Here is a 23,600-nt window from a genome sequence, read left to right on the forward strand (position 1 = left end):
AATTCAGCCTAAACGTTTTGCCAGGAACACTGCAGAGTCAATACTGTGACTTTCCAACCTCAGCCTGTCTATCTGCGGGCATAGAAGGTCTAGTTTGTCCATCACCATTATCATGATATCAGGACTGGTTACTTGGTTAAGGAGGGGTCTAGGAGATCTGTTGCTTTTAGAGACACCTTACTTATAATGAAGTATTTGGGAAAGTGGTTTGTAAAAGTATGAACGTCATGTATTCCAATCATCATCCTCTAAACACATTATCATTTATTGATCATCCCTGCCTGTGTCTATTATTATATTCATATCTCTACACTGGAAATTTTCTGTCTCAATTTTTACTCTGCCTTTGTTTTGGCTAGTGTCTGCTGTTGAAAAAAAAAAATTCTCTGCCTGAGTTTTAATTTTTATCCAAAGTTATTTTAATCTATACAATTAAAAACTTTTGCCTATCGCTCTGGACTGTTGGATTGTTTTTTACATTCAGTGTTAGAATCTTTTATTATGCTGATTGGTTTTGGTGGGTACTGATACAAATAAATAAAAAGATTTTCATTTCCCTGTTTATTTTCTAATCTCTTCCACATTGTAGACTATGTTTATCATATGTAGCAGAATATATTTACTACATTTCTTGATTCTAATTATTTTATTCTTTGTGAGTGTGTGTGTGTGTGTGTCTGTGTGTCTGTGTGTGCCTTTGACATTTAGGAAGGGTTGCATAGCTCCTGTTTAATATTGCACTAAAAATGTTTTTGATAGTTTTCCCCCCTTTGAACTAGACACACTTCTAATATTTGTTTTATATGTTTTAAATTATGACTTTCAACCTCAAAGATTTCCATAAGACAGCAAATTACATATGCGTTATCTTTTTTCTACCTCCCTTACCTGCCACTTCTCTTTTTTTTTCTTTGTATTTTTTAGTAGCGACAGGGTTTCACCATGTTAGCCAGGATGGTCTCGATCTCCTGACCTTGTAATCCGCCCACCTCAGCCACCCAAAGTGCTGGGTTTACAGGTGTGAGCCACCGCGCCCGGCCTGCCACTTCTCATAATAGTATTTGAACCTAAACATACACCAGTGACATTCTGTGATTGTCATCTTGGCCCCACCGTGGTTTTTGGTTAGATCCACAATTAAATATATTAATGCTCATGAGCTATTCAAAAGTGAATGTCACAGTCATCACTTGCTGAGTGGTTCTCATCCTTAACAGAGTCCTGCTGAGGGAATCAGGTCTCGCTGAGCTTAGCATGTTTAATAATCTTTTCTCACGGTCTTGATACATGGATCACATGACTGGATATAAGTTGCTCGCCCAAAATGATTTTTCTTGAGTTTTTAGGAGACATTGTCTTCCCTGGGGGACATACACGGTGTATGTTCTCATTGTGGGATTCAGTTTTGTTCTACCAGGACCTCTAATGTCTGCCAGTTATTTCGTTCATGTGTTCTCTTCCCCACAAGTCTCCAGAGGATGCTTCCTCTGTCCATGCCTCCCCATCTCCCAGCAATTCTGCGTTTCCAAGATTGGCACCTCTGGTCCTCTGCACGGTGAAGCCCCTTCCTTTCAATTCCCCAGTAGCCAGTGCTCTAATCCACCAGGTCTCAGGCATGATCTGTTTCTCCACACGCTCTTTCTGAGGGTAGTTTTACCTGTGTTCTGTCATGAATAGGCCCTCCCTGCTGTTCTGGCCTCGATTTGCATAGTGTCTCCTGCTCCCTCTGCAGTTGTGTGGCTCTCAGACCCAGCTAAAGACAATCTCCTGAGGGCCACAGTGTTCCCTAGCCCAGGTGTTTAGGGCCAGGGTTATGGGTGGGAGTTTTGACTCTCTAACCCCTAGGGCTTTGAAGTGTCCATTGAGAAATTCAGCGGTCATCATCCTAGGTGGACTTGCTCTCTCCTATCCTCCTACTTCTGCTATGCTTTTCTAGTATTATAGTTTATATTTAGTTGCATAATCCATTTTGAGTTAGTTTTTGAGTGAGTATTGAGGTTCAGGTGAGTTTTTTTCCTTTGGGGATATGCGTGTCCAGTTGTTTCTACAAAATTTGTTGACAAGGGAACGCCTTCTCCACTGAATCATATCTGGAGGTTTGTCAATCCATTGGCTGGTTGAGACTGGTGAGAGGACTGTCCTGGTGTTTGGACAGAGAGACAGGGCATGAAGTCGGGTGGTTCCTAAGGGAAATATTAAGGAAGGCCCATTGTTGTATGAGGCATAGAAAAGCCCCAAGCACAACTGCGGTACCCTGTACCAGCATGTTGCAGCACACTCATCTCTACTCTCTCCACCTCTCCTGTTGCAAAAGCTTGGGTGTGCATAGACACTGGGGTCGAGTGGTGTCTTTGGGCACTTTTGAGCATTGACAGCGAAGCTCCAGCATCAAATCGTAGAATATCAAGCAGCCGGGTTGATAACCTGAGGTCAGGGGTTCACGACCAGCCTGACTAGCATGGTGAAACCCTGTCTCTACTAAATCCAAAACAAATTAGCCGGGCATGGTGGCGCATGCCTGTAATGTGAGCTACTGGGGAGGCTGAGATAGGAGAATCACTTGTGTACCTGGGAGGCGGAGGTTGCAGTGAGCTGAGATCACACAATTGCACTCCAGCCTGGGCACAAGAGCAAAATTCCGTCCCCCAAAAAATAAAGAAATAAAAATAAAAGAATATCAAGCAGCCAAAGAAGCAAGAAAACATGACACATAATGAATAATCTAATGATCTAGTTGAAATTGAGACACATGTTGGAAATAGAAGGACATTAGAACAGTTAGTATAATTTTAATTAAATGGAGAGGTTGAAGATTTTTTAAATATCAAATTCTCTAGATAAAAACTATGATTTACAGTCTGAAATGGAGGAAGACACTGGATTAAACATTGCAGAAGGGAAGATTATTGAACTAGAAGGAATAGAAGTTGAAACTAACATAAATGAAACACACAGTCACAAATGACTTGAAAACATAAAAAGACCATCAGTACAAAAACTTTAAACACCCTCCAGAGGGCTAAATGGAATCCCTAAAGGGCCTGTAGTAGAGAAGAGAGACAAAGATATTTAAAACATATTGGATGGAAGATTTAGAAGCTCCATGGAAAGCATAAACTTCAAATATTACAGAAATACGAATATTCTAAGAATATGAAACATGAAGAAAAGTTCACCAAGGAACACCTTAATCAAATCCATCAAAACCAGTGATCAAAAGGAAATCCTAAAAGTAATCAAAGGTGAAAGAACATGTTACATACAGAGCACTGCCTAGAAGGATGGCATAAGATTGCTCATCGGAAACTACAAACAAGAAGTTTGCAATAAAGCACTTAGAAAAACTGTCGCCTACAATTCTACACCTGGTCAAATGATCTTTCAAATATAAACACGAGATAAAATATTTTTGAACAGAAAACAAAACGATCTCAGTTTGCAGATGGTGTGATCCTATGGATAGAAAATCCCAAATAATAATTGCAAATGTAAACACACATACATGCTCACAGACACCATGCACACACACACCCACCCCCCACAGTTAATAAGTGAATTTAGCAAACATTCAGCAAAGAATCCATTGCGTTAGCAATGAACAATCCGAGAAGAAAACTGACACAATGATTTCATTTATGTTAGTGTCTATAAGAATAATATACCTGGGAATAAATTTGTTCAAGAAGGTGCAGTACTTACACACAGACAACTCCTGAACAATGCTTGAGGTCACGTGGTCCTGCACCCACGGGCAAAGTGATGGTCTGGGCTCAAAACACAGCCCCGCCCATCCACACCAACCCATGAAATTGGTGGGAAACCTGACAGCCAAGTGGCGGATTGGCTTTTTTTTCTCACTCTTCTTTTTCCCCGGAACAGTGACCTCCTGTCATCAGGAAGACGGCTTCCTGGGAAGAAAAGCAAAGTAAGGGAGGGGATTCCCAGACAACCTCCCTCCCTGGGTTCCAGGCAGAGTAGGTCTAGGTCCCCCTAATAATGGAGGTCTCCTCTGAGTGAGCGACATGAGCACATGAGCAGACCTGCTGGCAAAAGGGGCCCAGCCTGGAATACCAGCACTTCGGGAGGCCAAGGCAGGAGGATCGTTTGGGCACAGGAGTTCGAGACCAGCCTGGGCAACATAGAGACTTTTTTTTGTAGAGACCCAGTCTCTACAAAGAAATTAAAAAAAAAAAAAAAATTAGCTGGACTTGGTTGAGCCTGAGAGTTCGAGGCTGCAGTGAGACATGATCGCGCCACTGCACTCCGGCCTGGGTGATAGAGCAAGATCCTCCTTCAAGTAAACCAAAATGAAAACCAAAAACAAGGACAGAAGATGCAGAGAAGATCCAGCACCATGCTAACCTCAGAGGAGACGGCGGGGGTTGGTGGCAATCCCCTGGAGTTTTATTCTTAAAGACCCTCATTCAGTCTAGGCACGGTGGATCCCGCCTATAATCCCAGAGCTTTGGGAGGCTGAGGCTGGTTACCTGGCTTTGGGGTGATTGAATCCCTGCAGCACTGGAGGGTGGAGCGTCCTCAAGGGCAGCCTCTCAGCCCATTAGCAGCTCATGCATTTTGCTCTTAGATGACTCAGAGGCAGGACATCAAATCATCTCACTAAAGTCACTAAAAAAGTGTCATTAAACTACAAAGGGTGCTGTGGTTTCGATCAGAGGACAGTGCGTTTCTTCATTCACTGAACCCTGGCTGAGCCCTCCTGCTGTGGGAGGCTGCCCCTACAAGAAACGGAGCTCCTGCCCCCAGGTTCCCCTGAGTAGCTGAGGGACGTGGACAGGAAACCAGGCCTGCAGAGTGGACGGTTCTGCTGAGAGCAGAGTCATCACCACAGCCCGTCCCCAGGGAGCCCCCCATGGAGGCTGTATAAGCAAACATGGCCCACGGGAGGCAGGATGTCCTCACACAGGCTTGAAGAAGGGGCTGGGCGCTGGGATACTTGTGCCTTTAAAAGGGCGTGTAGCCCACCCCATACCTCACTCTCTTGGGTCTAGCTGCTGAGCTAACTTCCAGAATTCCAGAATCACAAACTCAACTTGGGTTGGAAACACTGCAGGGACTCAGTCACTTGTTCCATGAATTTGAGGTGGGGTCCAAGAATCTGCATTTCTCACAAGTTCCAGGTAACCCTGATGTTGAAGGCCCAGGGACCATGTTTTGAAGACCCCTGGCCTGGAGGCAAGTTCGAGGGCCAGGAGTCTAAGCAGGTCAGAGCCAGGCAGCCAGAGCTGCCTATTTTTGTAAATCAAGTTTTGTTGGAACACCTCCATGCCCGTTTGTTTACGAATCCTCTCAGGCTGCTTCTGAGCTGCAAGGCCAGGGCTGAGAAGCTGCAACAGAGACTGCTTGGCTGGCAAAGCCTAAATTATTTACTATCTGGTCCTTTACAGAAAGAGTCTGTGGGCACCTGCTCTACGCCATCCTCTCTCCCAGGTTCAGGGGACACCTCGCCACTCCTCCCTTCCACCTCACCCTCAGCTGCCACTGCTGCTTCCCAGACCCCTGAGAAAACACAAGCAACCAGAAGTCACCTTCCCCACACAGGGACACGATCTATGCTCAAAGGCGCCTTCCTTCCTGTGGCTACCCAGTGAACCGGCCCTACAGTGTCCGTGGCCACGTGGCCGCTCCCAGCCCCACACCCACTCAAGGGCATCCCAAGCCCATTCCTCCTTCTTCCGGAGGCACTGCCAGCTGCACCCAATGAGTTATTATTTCTCTCATTTCCAAATAAAACAAAAAGTACAGTTGCTTTTTTGTGTGAGACAGAGTCTCACTCTGTCACCTAGGCTGGAGTACAGTGGCGCCATCTCGGCTCACTGCAACCTCCGCCTCCTGGGTTCAAGTGATTTTCATGCCTCAGCCTCCCGAGTACCTGAGATTACAGAAGTGTACCACCACACCTGGCTAATTTTTGTATTTTTAGTAGAGACAGGGTTTCACCATGTTGGCCAGGCTGGTCTAGAACTCCTGACCTCAAGTGATCTGCCCACCTCGGCCCCACTAAATGCTGGGATTACAGGTGTGAGCCACCTCACTCGGCCTAAAAAGCACAATTTCTTTGACACACTTTCTTCTCCCCTGTTTCTCTCCTTCCATTCACAAGAAAATTCCTCAAAATATTTCCTTCACTTGTCTGCGATTCCTCTCCTTCTTCCGGCTCATAAACCGATTCCAATCAGCCTCTGCCCTCACACTCCGTGGGAGCTGCACTTGCCAAGGTCGCGGTCACCTCTTTGTTGCTAGGTTCAGCGGTGCCCATTGTATCAGGGCGACAGAGGTGCTGCCTGCAGTTACCCCAGCATATTAAAACATATGTCCAGAAAATGATTTATACAAGAATGTCCATGGCACTTTAATTCATAATAGGAAAAACTGGAAACATTCAAGCATCTGTCAATACAAGAATGGATCAATAAACTGTGATACATTCATTCCATGGAAAGCCTAAAGGAACAAACTGTTGACACACCAAACAACACGGATGAATCTCAAAAACATTTTCAGTGCAATAGGAGCCATACACAAAAGAGTGTGAGAAAAGAGATGAATAATCATGGTCTCAAGAAATGCAGAGCAGAGAGCCCAGAGGCAAAGACTCACAGGACAGCGGGTCGGTCCCAGGCTGTGAATCCTAATTAAGAAACTCCTGCTGGATTTTGCCCAGCTCCATTTCCAAACTATTGGGGGTCAGTGACTTCTTTATCCCATCCTTGTTCCCTCATTTTGAACTAGAATCACTGTAGTTGTTACTCCATGTCTGTCCCGTCATTTCACATTAGGGGCAGATAAGCTGTTTGTTCAGTTTCACAGGTTAATGGAGGAAAGGGAATTATGTCAAGGATCTGTACTTAATGGACACCCTCAGAAGCCTCATCCACACCTGGTGTGGATGTTTTAAATGGGATTTTAAACTTTTCATCTGATGTGGTCTACATGACATTTTTCATGTTGAACCAATGCTTTAATGACATGAGATTGGGAAACCTTAGGGGAGAGGATGAATGCATTTCGCAGTTGGGGGAATGCGAATACTGCGGTAGATGGAATTTCTGAAATAGTCCCCCAACATGCCACACCCTTGTCTCCAAAGCCCGTTAAAGTGATGAGACACCATTCCTGTGATTATGTTGTTATATGCCAGTTATATGACTTTAAGCTGGTGAGGTTACTTGCATGAACTGGATCTAATCACATCACTTCATACACGACAACTTTCTGGGGCTGGTTGGAGAAGATGAAGTAAGAGAAGGTAGGAGCTTGAGAAAGACTGCATGAGTTATTATTGGTTGATGATGGAAAAGACAGGGAAGGAGGAAAGCAGGTGGCCTCTGGAGTCAGACTGTCTCCTGGATGACAGTCAGCAAAGACATAGGGCCCTCAGTCCCCCACAAACAAGAATAGGAACTCTTTCAATATCTGTAGTGAACTTTGAAACAAATTGCTTGAGCTCTAGAAAAAAACACAGCCAGCCCATTCCTGGATTTTAGCCTCACATAACTCTGAGCAGAGAACCCAGCCACTTCATTCCAGACTTCTGTGGTTTCAAACCACAGATTTGTGGTAATGTGATCATTGGCAGCAAGAGAAAACTAGTACAGGCGTCTGTCTCTCCTCTTGAATTTCAATTTCAGATACATGGATGCTAACCCCTCTAACAGAAAAATAATCAACCAACCAATCAATGAAAAAAAATATTGCCCTCACCTTTATGTGGCTGTTCCAGAGCCCTTGCCACCTGAAGAAGACAATGAGGGATATTTCAGGCACGTGAGGAGTGCGGCTTTACTGTTATCAATGACATTTCTGAAAGAATAAAAATGGCTGAGGTCAAGCTGTGGCTCATGTCTGTAATCGTAGCACTTTGGGAGGCCAAGGCAGGTGGATCACTTGAAGTCAAGAGTTAGAGACCAACCTGGCCAACATGGAGAAAGCTTGTCTCTATTAAAAATACAAAAATTAGCCAGGAATGGGGGCGGGCGCCTATTATCCCAGCTACTCAGGAGGCTGAGGCAGGAGAATCACTTGAACCTAGGAGGTGGAGGTTGCAATGAGCTGAGATCACGCCATTGCATTCCAGCCTGAGGAATAGAGCAAAAACTCCATCTCAAAAATAAATTAATTAATTAATAAAGATGGTTCATTACTTAACTCCACATATTATTATGTGAAAATGTATCATCTCGATTTTAATAGCAGATTTTTTTAAATTGCTTTTCTTTTGCTCACCAGACAAGGTCTGGTAGCAAATACCAGTCAGCAACACAGATGAACCAATTCAAGGAGAGCCATAAACAGGACTACTGTTATGTTTCCCAAAAAAACCATCCCTAGAATGCAATCTCTTCTCTACTTGTCACAAAATGAATACAATAGTCCACTATATAAAGTCCCAAACACATGAAAATGTAAATACAATGAAGTCTGCTTTCCAAATATTCATTCTATTCAGACCCAGTCATGGGGACCAGGGATTAGGAAATGACTACAAAGAGGTTCAAGGGAATTTGGGCAAGCGACAAAATGTGCTGAAGTAGAAACTCTGCTGATGGCTGCACAATTCCATAAATCAGCTGAAATCATTGAGTCATATGTTGACAATGGGTGACTTTTATAACAAGTAATTCTTTAAACGAACTTTTGGGTTTCTAGTCCAACATGGAAAGAGCTAGGCAGTCATCACTCGTCCTCACAGCTAGCAAAAGGTTGAAGGAACTGAAAGTAAACCCTTCTAGGATGGACCAGAGAATTGAAGTCACAGGGAAAATTGCCACCCTAAAAATGAGAAAGACAGGCAAACACACAAGGAGTCAGAGCTCACAGGAAGAGAAGCTACTGGGGACAGCAAGTGGGAGAAGAACTTAAACGGTATTGACAGATCACTAGAAGCTGAGGGTGGCCTGGTTAGCGCATTAAAAACTCCTTGAGAACCAGACTAAGGGGGAATCTGACATATTTCCAAGTTTTACTACAATGATCTCAACCAGGTTCTCAAGATGAAGTTCTGAAAACCCCCCTGAGGTTTGGCACTACCAACTTCAGGACTTACATTAAGCTACAGTAACCCAAATAGTGTGAAGTTGGTGAAAAGAGAAAACACACACACAAATAGATCCATGGAAAAGAATACAGAGCCCAGAAATAGGCCTACCTAAAGTCCATTCATCTTCCATGAAGGTTTAGAGACAACTTAAAGCAGGGAAGGTACCCTTTCCAACTAGTGGTGCTACAACAGCTGGATAACCACATGCAAAAAAAAATACAAATAAATCCCGGTATGCACGTTATACCCTTTATAAAATAAATCTCACATGTAAATGTAAGGTGCAAAACCATAAGAATCCTAGGAGATAACATCGGAGAAAGTCTCGGGGATCTTGCGTTCGATGATGGCTTCTTAGATACAGAACCAAAAGCACAATCTACTAAAGAAAAAAAATTAAGTGGAGACTCGTTCGAATTAAAAACTTCTGCTCTGTGAAAGACACTGTTAAGAGAATGGAAAAAGCAAGTCACAGACAGGCAGAAAATATTTACAAAATAATCTGATGGAAAAACTGCTGTCCAAAATATATGAAGAATTCTGAGAACTAAATTACACAAAGCAAAAGAAAAAAAGAAAAAAAAATAGGTGAAAGATCTGTACACCTCATTAATAAGATATACAGATGGCAAATAAGTATATGAAAAAGATGTTCAAAATCATTTGGCGTTAGGGAATTGCACACTAAAACCACAATGAGATATCAGTGGAAACCTATTAGAATGGCTAAAATGCAAAAAGGTGAACACACCAAATGCTCTCAAAGATGAGGAGCAACCAGAACTCTCCATAGCTAGTAGAAATCAAAAGGGTACAGTCACTCTGGAAAACTTAAGTTCACTCAGAATCCTGCACATAAGTAGTTACAGCAATTTTATTCATAATTGCCAAAGTTGGAAGTACGCAAGATGTCTTTCACCAAGTGAATGAATACGCAAACTGTGTTGTAGCCCCACAATGAAATCTGATTCAGTGATTCTAAAAAGCAAGCTATCAAGTCATAAAAAGACATGCAGGAACTTAAAATACATAATGCTAGAAAGAAGTTAGTCTGGAAACCTACATACTGTACGATTTCAACTCTAGGACATTCTTGGAAAGTCAAAAAGAGAGAAGTAGTAAAATGATGAGCGGTTGTCAGGACTGAAGAGAGGAGGACGCACGAAATGGTGAAGCACAGGGAATTTTCAGCAGTGAAACTATTTTGCATGACGCTGTATTGCGGATTTAGGACACTATGTAATTGCCAAAACCCATAATCTGTGAAACTCAAAGAATGAACTCTTGTCTAAACTATAGCCTTTAGTTGATAATGATGTATCAAGAGTGGTTCATCAATTGGAAAGAATGGACCACACTAATACAACATACTTATATGCAAAATTGTGTGCTAGAGGACAGGGGAGCCTAGGAGAACACTCTGTACTATCCACTCCATTTTTCTGTGAACCTATAACTATTCTAAAAAATGATGTCTAGGGGGCGGAGCAAGATGGCCGAATAGGAACAGCTCCAGTCTCCAACTCCCAGCGCGAACAACACAGAAGACCGGTGATTTCTGCATTTTCTGCATTTTCAACTGAGGTACTGGGTTCATCTCACTGGGGAGTGCCAGACGATTGGTGCTGGTCAGCTGCTGCAGCCCGACCAGCGAGAGCTGAAGCAGGGCAAGGCATTGCCTCACCTGGGAAGCGCAAGGGGGAAGGGAATCCCTTTTCCTAGCCAGGGGAACTGAGACACACAACACCTGGAAAATCGGGTAACTCCCACCCCAATACTGCGCTTTAAGCAAACAGGCACACCAGGAGATCATATCCCACACCTGGCCGGGAGGGTCCCACACCCACGGAGCCTCCCTCATTGCTAGCACAGCAATCTGTGATCTACCGGCAAGGCAGCAGCGAGGCTGGGGGAGGGGCGCCCGCCATTGCTGAGGCTTAAGTAGGTAAACAAAGCTGCTGGGAAGCTCGAACAGGGTGGAGCTCACAGCAGCTCAAGGAAACCTGCCTGTCTCTGTAGACTCCACCTCTGGGGACAGGGCACAGTAAACAATAACAAACGCAGCAGAAAGCTCTGCAGACGCAAACGACTCTGTCTGACAGCTTTGAAGAGAGCAGTGGATCTCCCAACACGGAGGTTGAGATCTGAGAAGGGACAGACTCCCTGCTCAAGTGGGTCCCTGACCCCTGAGTAGCCTAACTGGGAGACATCCCCCACTAGGGGCAGTCTGACACCCCACACCTCACAGGGTGGAGTACACCCCTGAGAGGAAGCTTCCAAAGCAAGAATCAGACAGGTACACTCGCTGTTCAGAAATACACTATCTTCTGCAGCCTCTGCTGCTGATACCCAGGCAAACAGGGTCTGGAGTGGACCTCAAGCAATCTCCAACAGGCCTACAGCTGAGGGTCCTGACTGTTAGAAGGAAAACTATCAAACAGGAAGGACACCTACACCAAAACCCCATCAGTACATCACCATCATCAAAGACCAGAGGCAGATAAAACCACAAAGATGGGGAAAAAGCAGGGCAGAAAAGCTGGAAATTCAAAAAATAAGAGCGCATCTCCCCCGGCAAAGGAGCGCAGCTCATCACCAGCAACGGATCAAAGCTGGACGGAGAATGACTTCGACGAGATGAGAGAAGAAGGCTTCAGTCCATCAAATTTCTCAGAGCTAAAGGAGGAATTACGTACCCCGCGCAAAGAAACTAAAAATCTTGAAAAAAAAGTGGAAGAATTGATGGCTAGAGTAATTAATGCAGAGAAGGTCACAAACGAAATGAAAGAGACGAAAACCATGACACGAGAAATACGTGACAAAGGCACAAGCTTCAGTAACCGACTCGATCAACTGGAAGAAAGAATGTCAGCGATTGAGGATCAAATGAATGAAATGAAGCGAGAAGAGAAACCAAAAGAAAAAAGAAGAAAAAGAAATGAACAAAGCCTGCAAGAAGTATGGGATTATGTAAAAAGACCAAATCTACGTCTCAATGGGGTGCCTGAAAGTGAGGGGGAAAATGGAACCAAGTTGGAAAACACTCTTCAGGATATCATCCAGGAGAACTTCCCCAACCTAGTAGGGCAGGCCAACATTCAAATCCAGGAAATACAGAGAACGCCACAAAGATACTCCTCGAGAAGAGCAACTCCAAGACACATAATTGCCAGATTCACCAAAGTTGAAATGAAGGAAAAAATCTTAAGGGCAGCCAGAGAGAAAGGTGGGGTTACCCACAAAGGGAAGCCCATCAGACTAACAGCAGATCTCTCAGCAGAAACTCTTCAAGCCAGAAGAGAGTGGGGGCCAATATTCAACATTCTTAAAGAAAAGAATTTTAAACCCAGAATTTTATATTCAGCCAAACTAAGTTTCATAAGTGAAGGAGAAATAAAATCCTTTACAGATAAGCAAATGCTTAGAGATTTTGTCACCACTAGGCCTGCCTTACAAGAGACCCTGAAGGAAGCACTAAACATGGAAAGGAACAACCGGTACCAGCCACTGCAAAAACATGCCAAAATGTAAAGACCATCAAGGCTAGGAAGAAACTGCATCAACTAATGAGCAAAATAACCAGTTAATATCATAATGGCAGGATCAAGTTCACACATAACAATCTTAACCTTAAATGTAAATGGACTAAATGCTCCAATTAAAAGACACAGACTGGCAAACTGGATAAAGAGTCAAGACCCATCAGTCTGCTGTATTCAGGAGACCCATCTCACACGCAGAGACATACATAGGCTCAAAATAAAGGGATGGAGGAAGATTTACCAAGCAAATGGAGAACAAAAAAAAGCGGGGGTTGCAATACTAGTCTCTGATAAAACAGACTTTAAACCATCAAAGATCAAAAGAGACAAAGAAGGCCATTACATAATGGTAAAGGGGTCAATTCAACAGGAAGAGCTAACTATCCTAAATATATATGCACCCAATACAGGAGCACCCAGATTCATAAAGCAAGTCCTTAGAGACTTACAAAGAGACTTAGACTCCCATACAATAATAATGGGAGACTTCAACACTCCACTGTCAACATTAGACAGATCAACGAGACAGAAAGTTAACAAGGATATCCAGGAATTGAACTCATCTCTGCAGCAAGCAGACCTAATAGACATCTATAGAACTCTCCACCCCAAATCAACAGAATATACATTCTTCTCAGCACCACATCGTACTTACTCCAAAATTGACCACGTAATTGGAAGTAAAGCACTCCTCAGCAAATGTACAAGAACAGAAATTATAACAAACTGTCTCTCAGACCACAGTGCAATCAAACTAGAACTCAGGACTAAGAAACTCAATCAAAACCGCTCAACTACATGGAAACTGAACAACCTGCTCCTGAATGACTACTGGGTACATAATGAAATGAAGGGAGAAATAAAGATGTTCTTTGAAACCAATGAGAACAAAGATACAACATACCAGAATCTCTGGGACACATTTAAAGCAGTGTGTAGAGGGAAATTTATAGCACTAAATGCCCACAAGAGAAAGCAGGAAAGATCTAAAATTGACACTCTAACATCGCAATTAAAAGAACTAGAGAAGCAAGAGCAAACACATTCGAAAGCTAGCAGAAGGCAAGAAATAACTAAGATCAGAGCAGAACTGAAGGAGATAGAGACACAAAAAACCCTCCAAAAAATCAATGAATCCAGGAGTTGGTTTTTTGAAAAGATCAACAAAATTGACAGACCACTAGCAAGACTAATAAAGAAGAAAAGAGAGAAGAATCAAATCGACGCAATTAAAAATGATAAAGGGGATATCACCACCGACCCCACAGAAATACAAACTACCATCAGAGAATACTATAAACACCTCTACGCAAATAAACTGGAAAATCTAGAAGAAATGGATAATTTCCTGGACACTTACACTCTTCCAAGACTAAACCAGGAAGAAGTTGAATCCCTGAATAGACCAATAGCAGGCTCTGAAATTGAGGCAATAATTAATAGACTACCAACCAAAAAAAGTCCAGGACCAGATGGATTCACAGCTGAATTCTACCAGAGGTACAAGGAAGAGTTGGTACCATTCCTTCTGAAACTATTCCAATCAATAGAAAAAGAGGGAATCCTCCCTAACTCATTTTATGAGGCCAACATCATCCTGATACCAAAGCCTGGCAGAGACACAACAAAAAAAGAGAATTTTAGACCAATATCCCTGATGAACATCGATGCAAAAATCCTCAATAAAATACTGGCAAACCGGATTCAGCAACACATCAAAAAGCTTATCCACCATGATCAAGTGGGCTTCATCCCTGGGATGCAAGGCTGGTTCAACATTCGCAAATCAATAAACATAATCCAGCATATAAACAGAACAAAAGACAAGAACCACATGATTATCTCAATAGATGCAGAAAAGGCTTTTGACAAAATTCAACAGCCCTTCATGCTAAAAACGCTCAATAAATTCGGTATTGATGGAACGTACCTCAAAATAATAAGAGCTATTTATGACAAACCCACAGCCAATATCATACTGAATGGGCAAAAACTGGAAAAATTCCCTTTGAAAACTGGCACAAGACAGGGATGCCCTCTCTCACCACTCCTATTCAACATAGTGTTGGAAGTTCTGGCTAGGGCAATCAGGCAAGAGAAAGAAATCAAGAGGATTCAGTTAGGAAAGAAGAAGTCAAATTGTCCCTGTTTGCAGATGACATGATTGTATATCTAGAAAACCCCATTGTCTCAGCCCAAAATCTCCTTAAGCTGATAAGCAACTTCAGCAAAGTCTCAGGATACAAAATTAATGTGCAAAAATCACAAGCATTCTTATACACCAGTAACAGACAAACAGAGAGCCAAATCAGGAATGAACTTCCATTCACAATTGCTTCAAAGAGAATAAAATACCTAGGAATCCAACTTACAAGGGATGTAAAGGACCTCTTCAAGGAGAACTACAAACCACTGCTCAGTGAAATAAAAGAGGACACAAACAAATGGAAGAACACACCATGCTCATGGATAGGAAGAATCAATATCGTGAAAATGGCCATACTGCCCAAGGTAATTTATAGATTCAATGCCATCCCCATCAAGCTACCAATGAGCTTCTTCACAGAATTGGAAAAAACTGCTTTAAAGTTCATATGGAACCAAAAAAGAGCCCGCATCTCCAAGACAATCCTAAGTCAAAAGAACAAAGCTGGAGGCATCACGCTACCTGACTTCAAACTATACTACAAGGCTACAGTAACCAAAACAGCATGGTACTGGTACCAAAACAGAGATATAGACCAATGGAACAGAACAGAGTCCTCAGAAATAATACCACACATCTACAGCCATCTGATCTTTGACAAACCTGAGAGAAACAAGAAATGGGGAAAGGATTCCCTATTTAATAAATGGTGCTGGGAAAATTGGCTAGCCATAAGTAGAAAGCTGAAACTGGATCCTTTCCTTACTCCTTATACGAAAATTAATTCAAGATGGATTAGAGACTTAAATGTTAGACCTAATACCATAAAAATCCTAGAGGAAAACCTAGGTAGTACCATTCAGGACATAGGCATGGGCAAAGACTTCATGTCTAAAACACCAAAAGCAACGGCAGCAAAAGCCAAAATTGACAAATGGGATCTCATTAAACTAAAGAGCTTCTGCACAGCAAAAGAAACTACCATCAGAGTGAACAGGCAACCTACAGAATGGGAGAAAATTTTTGCAATCTACTCATCTGACAAAGGGTTAATATCCAGAACCTACAAAGAACTCAAACAAATTTACAAGAAAAAAACAAACAACCCCATCAAAAAGTGGGCAAAGGATATGAACAGACATTTCTCAAAAGAAGACATTCATACAGCCAACAGACACATGAAAAAATGCTCATCACCACTGGCCATCAGAGAAATGCAAATCAAAACCACAATGAGATACCATCTCACACCAGTTAGAATGGCGATCATTCAAAAGTCAGGAAACAACAGGTGCTGGAGAGAATGTGGAGAAATAGGAACACTTTTACACTGTTGGTGGGATTGTAAACTAGTTCAACCATTATGGAAAACAGTATGGCGATTCCTCAAGGATCTAGAACTAGATGTACCATATGACCCAGCCATCCCATTACTGGGTATATACCCAAAGGATTATAAATTATGCTGCTATAAAGACACATGCACACGTATGTTTATTGCAGCACTATTCACAATAGCAAAGACTTGGAATCAACCCAAATGTCCATCAGTGACAGATTGGATTAAGAAAATGTGGCACATATACACCATGGAATACTATGCAGCCATAAAAAAGGATGAGTTTGTGTCCTTTGTAGGGACATGGATGCAGCTGGAAACCATCATTCTTAGCAAACTATCACAAGAACAGAAAACCAAACACCGCATGTTCTCACTCATAGGTGGGAATTGAACAATGAGATCACTTGGACTCGGGAAGGGGAACATCACACACCGGGGCCTATCATGGGGAGGGGGGAGGGGGGAGGGATTGCATTGGGAGTTATACCTGATGTAAATGACGAGTTGATGGGTGCAGCACACCAACATGGCACAAGTATACATATGTAACAAACCTGCACGTTGTGCACATGTACCCTACAACTTAAAGTATAATAATAATTAAAAAAAAAAAAAAAATGATGTCTATTGGGTGGGCGCGGTGGCTCAAGCCTGTAATCCCAGCACTTTGGGAGGCCCAGGCGGGCGGATCACGAGGTCAGGAGATCGAGACCATCCTGGCTAACACGGTGAAACACCGTCTCTACTAAAAAATACAAAAAAACCAGCCAGGCGAGGTGGCAGACACCTGTAGTCCCAGCTACTCGGGATGCTGAGACAGGAGAATGGCCTAAACCTGTGAGGCAGAGCTTGCAGTGAGCCGAGATCCGGCCACTTCACTCCAGCCTGGGCGACAGAGCAAGACTCCGTCTCAAAAAAAAAAAATAAAAATAATAATGTCTATTAATTTTTTTTAATTAGGTTGCAGCAGCCCCATATCAAGGTTTTGGTGGCATCCTGTTAGTGTTAGTTAGTACCTGTGTGGTTAGTACTCGGCATTGAAGTGCACCAACCTGGAGTCAGAGCAGTTGGAGATTTCCAGGCCTGTGCCATTTACTTCGAATCCTGGGGTGCCCTGGAAAATAGCAGGTCAGTTAGGGAGAAGCAGCCTCAGCAATCTAGACAGTGCAGGTTTGTGGTAAGGACAGGTACAAACCATCTGGGTGGGCAGACCTTGGTAAAGACTAGAAAACACTGAGACTCAGCAGCTGCCCCAGTGGAACCCAAAAATCAAAGGAGGGGCTGCGAGGAGCTAAGGGCTACTGGATGAGCTCCCTGCCTGCAACACAGAAGCAGCTCCAGAGATTCTGGTAAATAATGTGGGTTTCAATACAGTGTGATCAACTAAAACAGTAGGGAGGACAAAAAGGAAAAAAAAGAGAGCATGAGAGAGAAAGAAAAAGAAAAGAAAGGAAGAAAGGAAAGGGAGGGAGGGAAGGAGAAAGGAAGGGATGGAGGGAGGGAGGGCGGGAGGGAAAGAATAAAGAGAGAAAAAGAGAGTTGGAGGGACATAGGGAGGGAAGGAAGGAAGGGAGGGAGGGAGGGAGGGAGGGAGGAAGAAAGGGAGGGAGGGAGGGAGGGAACAAATATATATGAAGAGGAGAACATCGGGGGAACTTACACCACCAATACTTTCCATTAACAGGAACACGCTAACCAGTGATTAGAGAAAGACGCACTACTGTAAAACCATATACTGTTTCCATGGGGTACAACCCCTTCCTCCTCCTCTGAAACATTCTGTCTCTCGCCCACTGATGCCAGAGACTCCAGAATCTACCTGGCTGCATTTGGGGGCCTCAGCCCCTGGGTCTCATGTCATCCATTTGCCTTTCTCACTGGACTTCTCTCCTTGCACTGGCTCCCACTCCCCTAGGGCCTGATGGGTGGCCACGTGAGAAGGACACAAACAAATCATGCCCTTTTCTTTCTCCCCTTCTCAATGCCTCCAGTGGTGGGTTCTGTGGGGTAGTGGCCTGAGATTTATTCATTATGGGGCCTCTAGCCCAGAGCAGGGCCTGGTACCTAACAGTCACCCCATGAAAGCTCAGCGAAAGAAGGCATCCACCACAAGGTCCTGGGGAACCAAGAATTGCACTGTGGCCCATAAATTCTAAGTCCTACAGGATTCTGGAATGGGAGATGGGACAGGCCTTCAAAAGTGGCCACTCTTTTAACCCATTATACTGTCAACTGAGCCATGTTTCCCCATCCTGGACACATCTAGAGGGCACCGCCTAAAACCAGACACATCTCCCCATCCAGGAGAGAGTAGGGGCCTGAGCCTGGGGCATGCAGGGGGACAGGGAGGGGATGAGCCAAGAAAGCTGAAGAGGAGAAAGCAGGTGAAAGGGGACAGCAGGGTGGAAACAGAGAGAAAAGGGGGCAGACAATGGGGGGTGAGAGGGGAAGAGCGAGGAGAGGGATGCAGATCTAGCTACTGAGGAAAAGTCCTGGAGAGAACGCTGTCCTCTTCTGAAGTAAAATCACTTCCACCTGACCACGGCACTGCAGGTCGTGGGCAGCACACGCTGGGAATATTGGTTCATTCATTTAACAAATACTTATTTCATATCTGTTTCATGCCAGGCAATGCCCTGTGATGTTTAGGGACCTTGGCTTCTTCCCTTCACATCTGAGTCACAATAGAAAGAGGACTCTCTGACCCCATCGAGCCGGCAATGCCTCGGGATTTTTACCTGTTGGATCTGGCAGCTCTTCATATCGGCTCACACCCTGTGAGGCTGCTCTTGGTGCACCGAATGGGGAAGTTCCTGCATCAGTGCCTCGGAGAGTCCACCGGAAGCCCTGGACAGTGGGAGTCGGTGGCACCCCAGCATGGAGGCCGAGAGCACACAACACTGAAGCTCCAGACACCCTCAGGAGGACAGGAAGGGACAATCGGCTGGTGAGAGCCTGGATCACCAGGAACCTTCGCCTGGGTCGAAACAGGATTTGCCTTCAGATTGCCTGTGAGATAAAAGAGAGAAATCAAGGTTAACATTGAGATTTGGGGTTTTGGCAACTTGAAGGATGGAGCTGCCATTTATGGAGACTGGGAAGACCTAGGAAAGAGCAGCTTGAAAGGTGGTGGGGAACTCGAGTTGGTTGGGTTTCTGTCATATGTAATCAACAGTCCTGACCAGACTGGGCAACATAGTAAGACCCCGTCTCTGGAAATGAAAACTGAAAAATTAGACCAGAATGGTGGTGCACACTTGGAGTCTCAGCTACTCGGGAGGCTGAGGCAGAAGGATTTCTTCAGCCTTCAGTTAGAGGTTAGTGAGCTATGATGGCACCACTACACTCCAGCCTGGGGGGGAAAAAAAAAGAGTCCTGACTAAATACTTGAGTAGCCAGGGAAGTTTTCACAAAGTAAGTAATATTTGAGGCACATCTTAGTGAACGAGAATTCGATTATTTCTGTTAGGGAATTAAGAGAGTGTGGGTGTAGTTAGTTACTGCTTACTGAACCATCTTTGGAATCTCATCTACTGCTCTATCTGGTCTATCTGTACACATATATTCTATATGCTGTCTCGCTAAGCTTTCCCTAGGTTATGCTACAGTAACAAAAGCCCCAAAATCTTAGCAGCTACATATACAAAAGTTTATTTTTCATTGACATTTCCTCTTATGGCAAGTTGACTGTGACTCTGCTCTATACAAGCTATTTTATATGTTAGATGGTGAAATCTGTGACACTTGGAGATTGCTGAATATGGTATTAGTATGTTCATTCATTCATTCATTTAACAAATATTGATTCAATATCTCTTTCATGCCAGGCAAGGTCAACTATTGAGACTACAGTGGTGAATAAAAGAGTCAAAATCTCTAATTTCCAGGAGGTAATATTGAAAATAAGATTAAACACAATCATCATAATAACAACAATGAATATTCATAAATAACAGCTGTGAGACATTTTAGTAAATTTTTTAAATTAGAAAAATATAAAAATTACAACAAAAATGGCCACGTGTGATGGCTGATGCCTGTAATCCCAACACTTCAGGATGCCAAGGTGGGAGGACCATTTGAGCCCAGAAATTGATAACCAGTTGGGGCGCTACAGGAAAACCCTGTCTACAAAGAAATAGAAAATTAGCCGGGCATAGTGGTGCATTCCTGTAGACCCAGCCACTAAGGAGGCTGAGGTGGGAGGACTGCTTCAGCCTGAGAGGTCAAGGCTGTAGACAGCCAGGATCATACCACTGCACTCCAGCCCGGGTGACAGAGCGAGACACTGTCTCAAGAAAAAAAAAATACATATATTCGACGTGTCCTCAAACTATTATGTAGAATACTATTATTTACATCACATCACGTGAGCCCTTTCAATGGCTGAACACTTATTTCGGTGCGATCCATAAAGCTTTCCTGGGAACTAAGTACACCTAAGAACACTTCAGTATGAAAGAGTTACTGCCTTGACAGGAAGATGCAAAAATTTTTAAAAGACAAATAAATAAATAAAAGAGTGAAAACTGTAGCTCTGCGAGTCTCAAATTATATCTCATTCAACTCACAATGAACATCTAGCAATCATTCTGAACACCATATAATTCACTTAATACATTTTGCCCGAACGCCCAACACATCTGAAGGACCAAAACCCGTATGTAGCCAAGAAACAGACAATCATTTTTAAATTATCACCTATGACTTCATCAGCTCTACGCACTTATTTTTTAAATGTTATTATTTATTCTTTTTATTTTTTGTAGAGATGGGATCTCACTATGTTACCGAGGTTGATCCAGAAACAGAAACAGACCCACACTAATTTCAGAAATCAGATGGCAATACAGTCATTCGATTTATGAAAAAACGTGCCACACGGTGCAGAAGGAAAAGGATGGTCTTTTCAATAAATGGTGCTGGATCAAGCAGACACATCCATGTAGTAAATAGTGAATCATAGCCAAGTGGGGTGGCTCACGCCTGTAACCCCAGCACTCTGGGAGGCTGAAGTGGGCAGATTACTTGAGCCCAAGATTTCAAACCAACCTGGGAAACACGTTGAATCCCCATCTCTACAAAAAATACGAAAATTAGCCAGGCATGGTGGCGCACGCCTACAGTCGCAGCTACTCAGGAGGCTGAGGTGGGAGGATCGCTTGAGCCAGGAGGTGGAGGTTGCAGTGAGCTGAGATGCTGCCACCACACTCTAGCCTGGGCAATAGAGTGAGGCCTTGTCTGAAAAAAAAAAAAAAAAAATGCAAAAACTAAAATAAAATTGTTATAAGGTTAACACACAAAAAATGTGTTCATACTCTTAGGTTAGGCATTGATTTCTTAAACAGGACACAAAAAGTAGTAACCATCAAGGAAAAGATTGATAAAGTATAATTTCATTAAAATTAAGAATCTCAGGCCGGGTGCAGTGGCTCATGCCTATAATCCCAACACTTTGAGAGGCCGAGGCAGGTGTATCACTTGAGCCTAGGAAATCCAGACCAGCCTATGCAACGTGGCAAAACCCCATCTCTACTAAAAATACAGAAAAGAGCTGAGTGTGCTGGTGCTCCCCTGGAGGTCCCAGCTACTTCCGGGCTGAGGCAGGAATATCACCTAAGCCTTGGGAGGTCAAGGTTGCAGTGAGCTGTGATTGTGCCACTGCACTCCAGCCTGCGCAACAGAGTGAGAGCCTGTCTCAAAAGCAAACAAAAAAAGAGAATCTCCATTCATGAAAAAACACCACTAAAAAAGTAAAAAGGCAAGCTACAGATTGAAAAAAGGGAAAAGCAATACATATATATCCTAGAAAGGATGCATATCCAGAATAAAGTATTACAAATCAACAGAAAAATAAGCATATCCATGAAAACCGGATAAAAAGATTTAACAAGCCCTTCACAAAACAGGACATATAAATGCCAACAGAAGATACTCAGTCTCAATGAAACCACACTGATATGTTACTGCATCCCTACAAGAATGGCAAAATCATTTTTAACTGCCAGGCATCTGCAAGGACGTGGGGTAACAAGAATATCCCTGTTAAATGGTTCAACCATTTTGGGGAAATGTTCAACAATATGTAACACTAAAGTTTTATCATTCATATACATCGGAAACCAACAATGCCACTCCTACAAATAGACCCCAGTCTAGTCATGCTTTATTTCTTCATCTGTCGTGGTTCACTTGGTAAAAATTCATTCCCTTTTGGATTTTTGGTTTCTTTTTGTTTTTGTTTTTGAGACAGGGTCTCACTCTGCCATCCAGGTCGGAGTGCAATGCCATGATCATGGCTCATTGCAATCTCAGCCTCCCGGGCTCTGGTGATCCTCCCACCTCAGCCTACCGGGTAGCTGGGACTACAGGCACACACCACCACACACAGCTAACTTTTGTATTTTTAGTAGAAACAGGGTTTTATCACATAGCCCAGGCTGGTCTGGAAATCCTGGACTCAAGTGATCTACCCACCCTGGCGTCCCAAAGTGCTGGGATTACAGGTGTGCTCTACTGCGCCCGGACCACCTGCACTTTTAAAACAGTCAACTTCTTCTGTATACTTCAGTACCTTTTAAAAGATTTCTTTCACACAAAGTTCTCAGAAATCTTATAGCTAGCATTTCAGAATAGAAAAAAAATAGCTTCCGGTTCACTGGTGACGTTTTACTAATAAAATTTAAAAACAAAAAGAAAGGATGAACAACACTGTAACCCAAAGAAAAGATACTACTTAAGAAAAGACTTCTTTTCCAAAGCAGCTCTAGCAGCAAAAGACAGGTGGTGTTATGCTCAGACCGTTAGTTCCCCAAAAAAGACCACCAGAGTCTAGTGTCAAAGCTAAGCGGCAAGGATCTTTATTACAAGTTCGAACCCGGTCCCTCCATTCTACAGCATGCAAGAGGGCCCCGAACAATGCGAGCGTTTGCTTTTTATAGCCCGAAAGTCACAGGGGAACAAAGAAATTCTTTTGGTTCCCGCGCTTTCAGTGAAACCTTGAATGGCTGTCTCCTTATCCGAGGCTTTCCAGGTGGTGTTTATACTGGGCTCAGGGAGTTTGAGAGATATATGGCGATATGTGGTGGGATGGGAGGATGGAATGTGTTTGTACTAGGCTCAGGGAGTTTTGAGCCCGGGGCTGAGGAATGTGCTCAGCTCCTTTCAGAGGAAAGTGAGGAAATCATGCCAAACGTCTGGGTTAACTCTTCAGTGAAAGGACGACAAATGAGATGATCTAAGAAGCCAGAAAGACAGACAGACAGAGAGACACAGGGAAATCACAGCAACTCTTTGCAGTGCAAACATCAACCCCACAGTCCATCCTACTGGAAATCCTGCGGTTAATTTGAGGCTTGCCCTGCTAGTCATGAGGTGATTCAGTGATGGCCACAAACGCTCCTCATGTGCATCCTGGACCTGGCACACCTGGCTTGCCCATCGCCAGCCTGGAGGCACCGCCAGGAGCAGAATCCCGGAGGCCAATAAAGACTCCAACTTTGCAAGCAGAGA

The 23,600-nt window shown here is 43.5% G+C and overlaps 1 long non-coding RNA gene across 1 annotated transcript in view; it reads left to right on the forward strand.

The window, feature by feature from the left end:
* The window catches only part of LOC140709288 (uncharacterized), a 93,964-nt gene that overhangs the window by 50,965 nt on the left and 19,399 nt on the right, over positions 1-23,600 (forward strand). The gene's annotated exons all lie outside the window — the stretch shown is intronic.

Source organism: Chlorocebus sabaeus, chromosome 20 (assembly GCF_047675955.1).
Source record: "Chlorocebus sabaeus isolate Y175 chromosome 20, mChlSab1.0.hap1, whole genome shotgun sequence".
Taxonomy (NCBI): domain Eukaryota; kingdom Metazoa; phylum Chordata; class Mammalia; order Primates; family Cercopithecidae; genus Chlorocebus; species Chlorocebus sabaeus.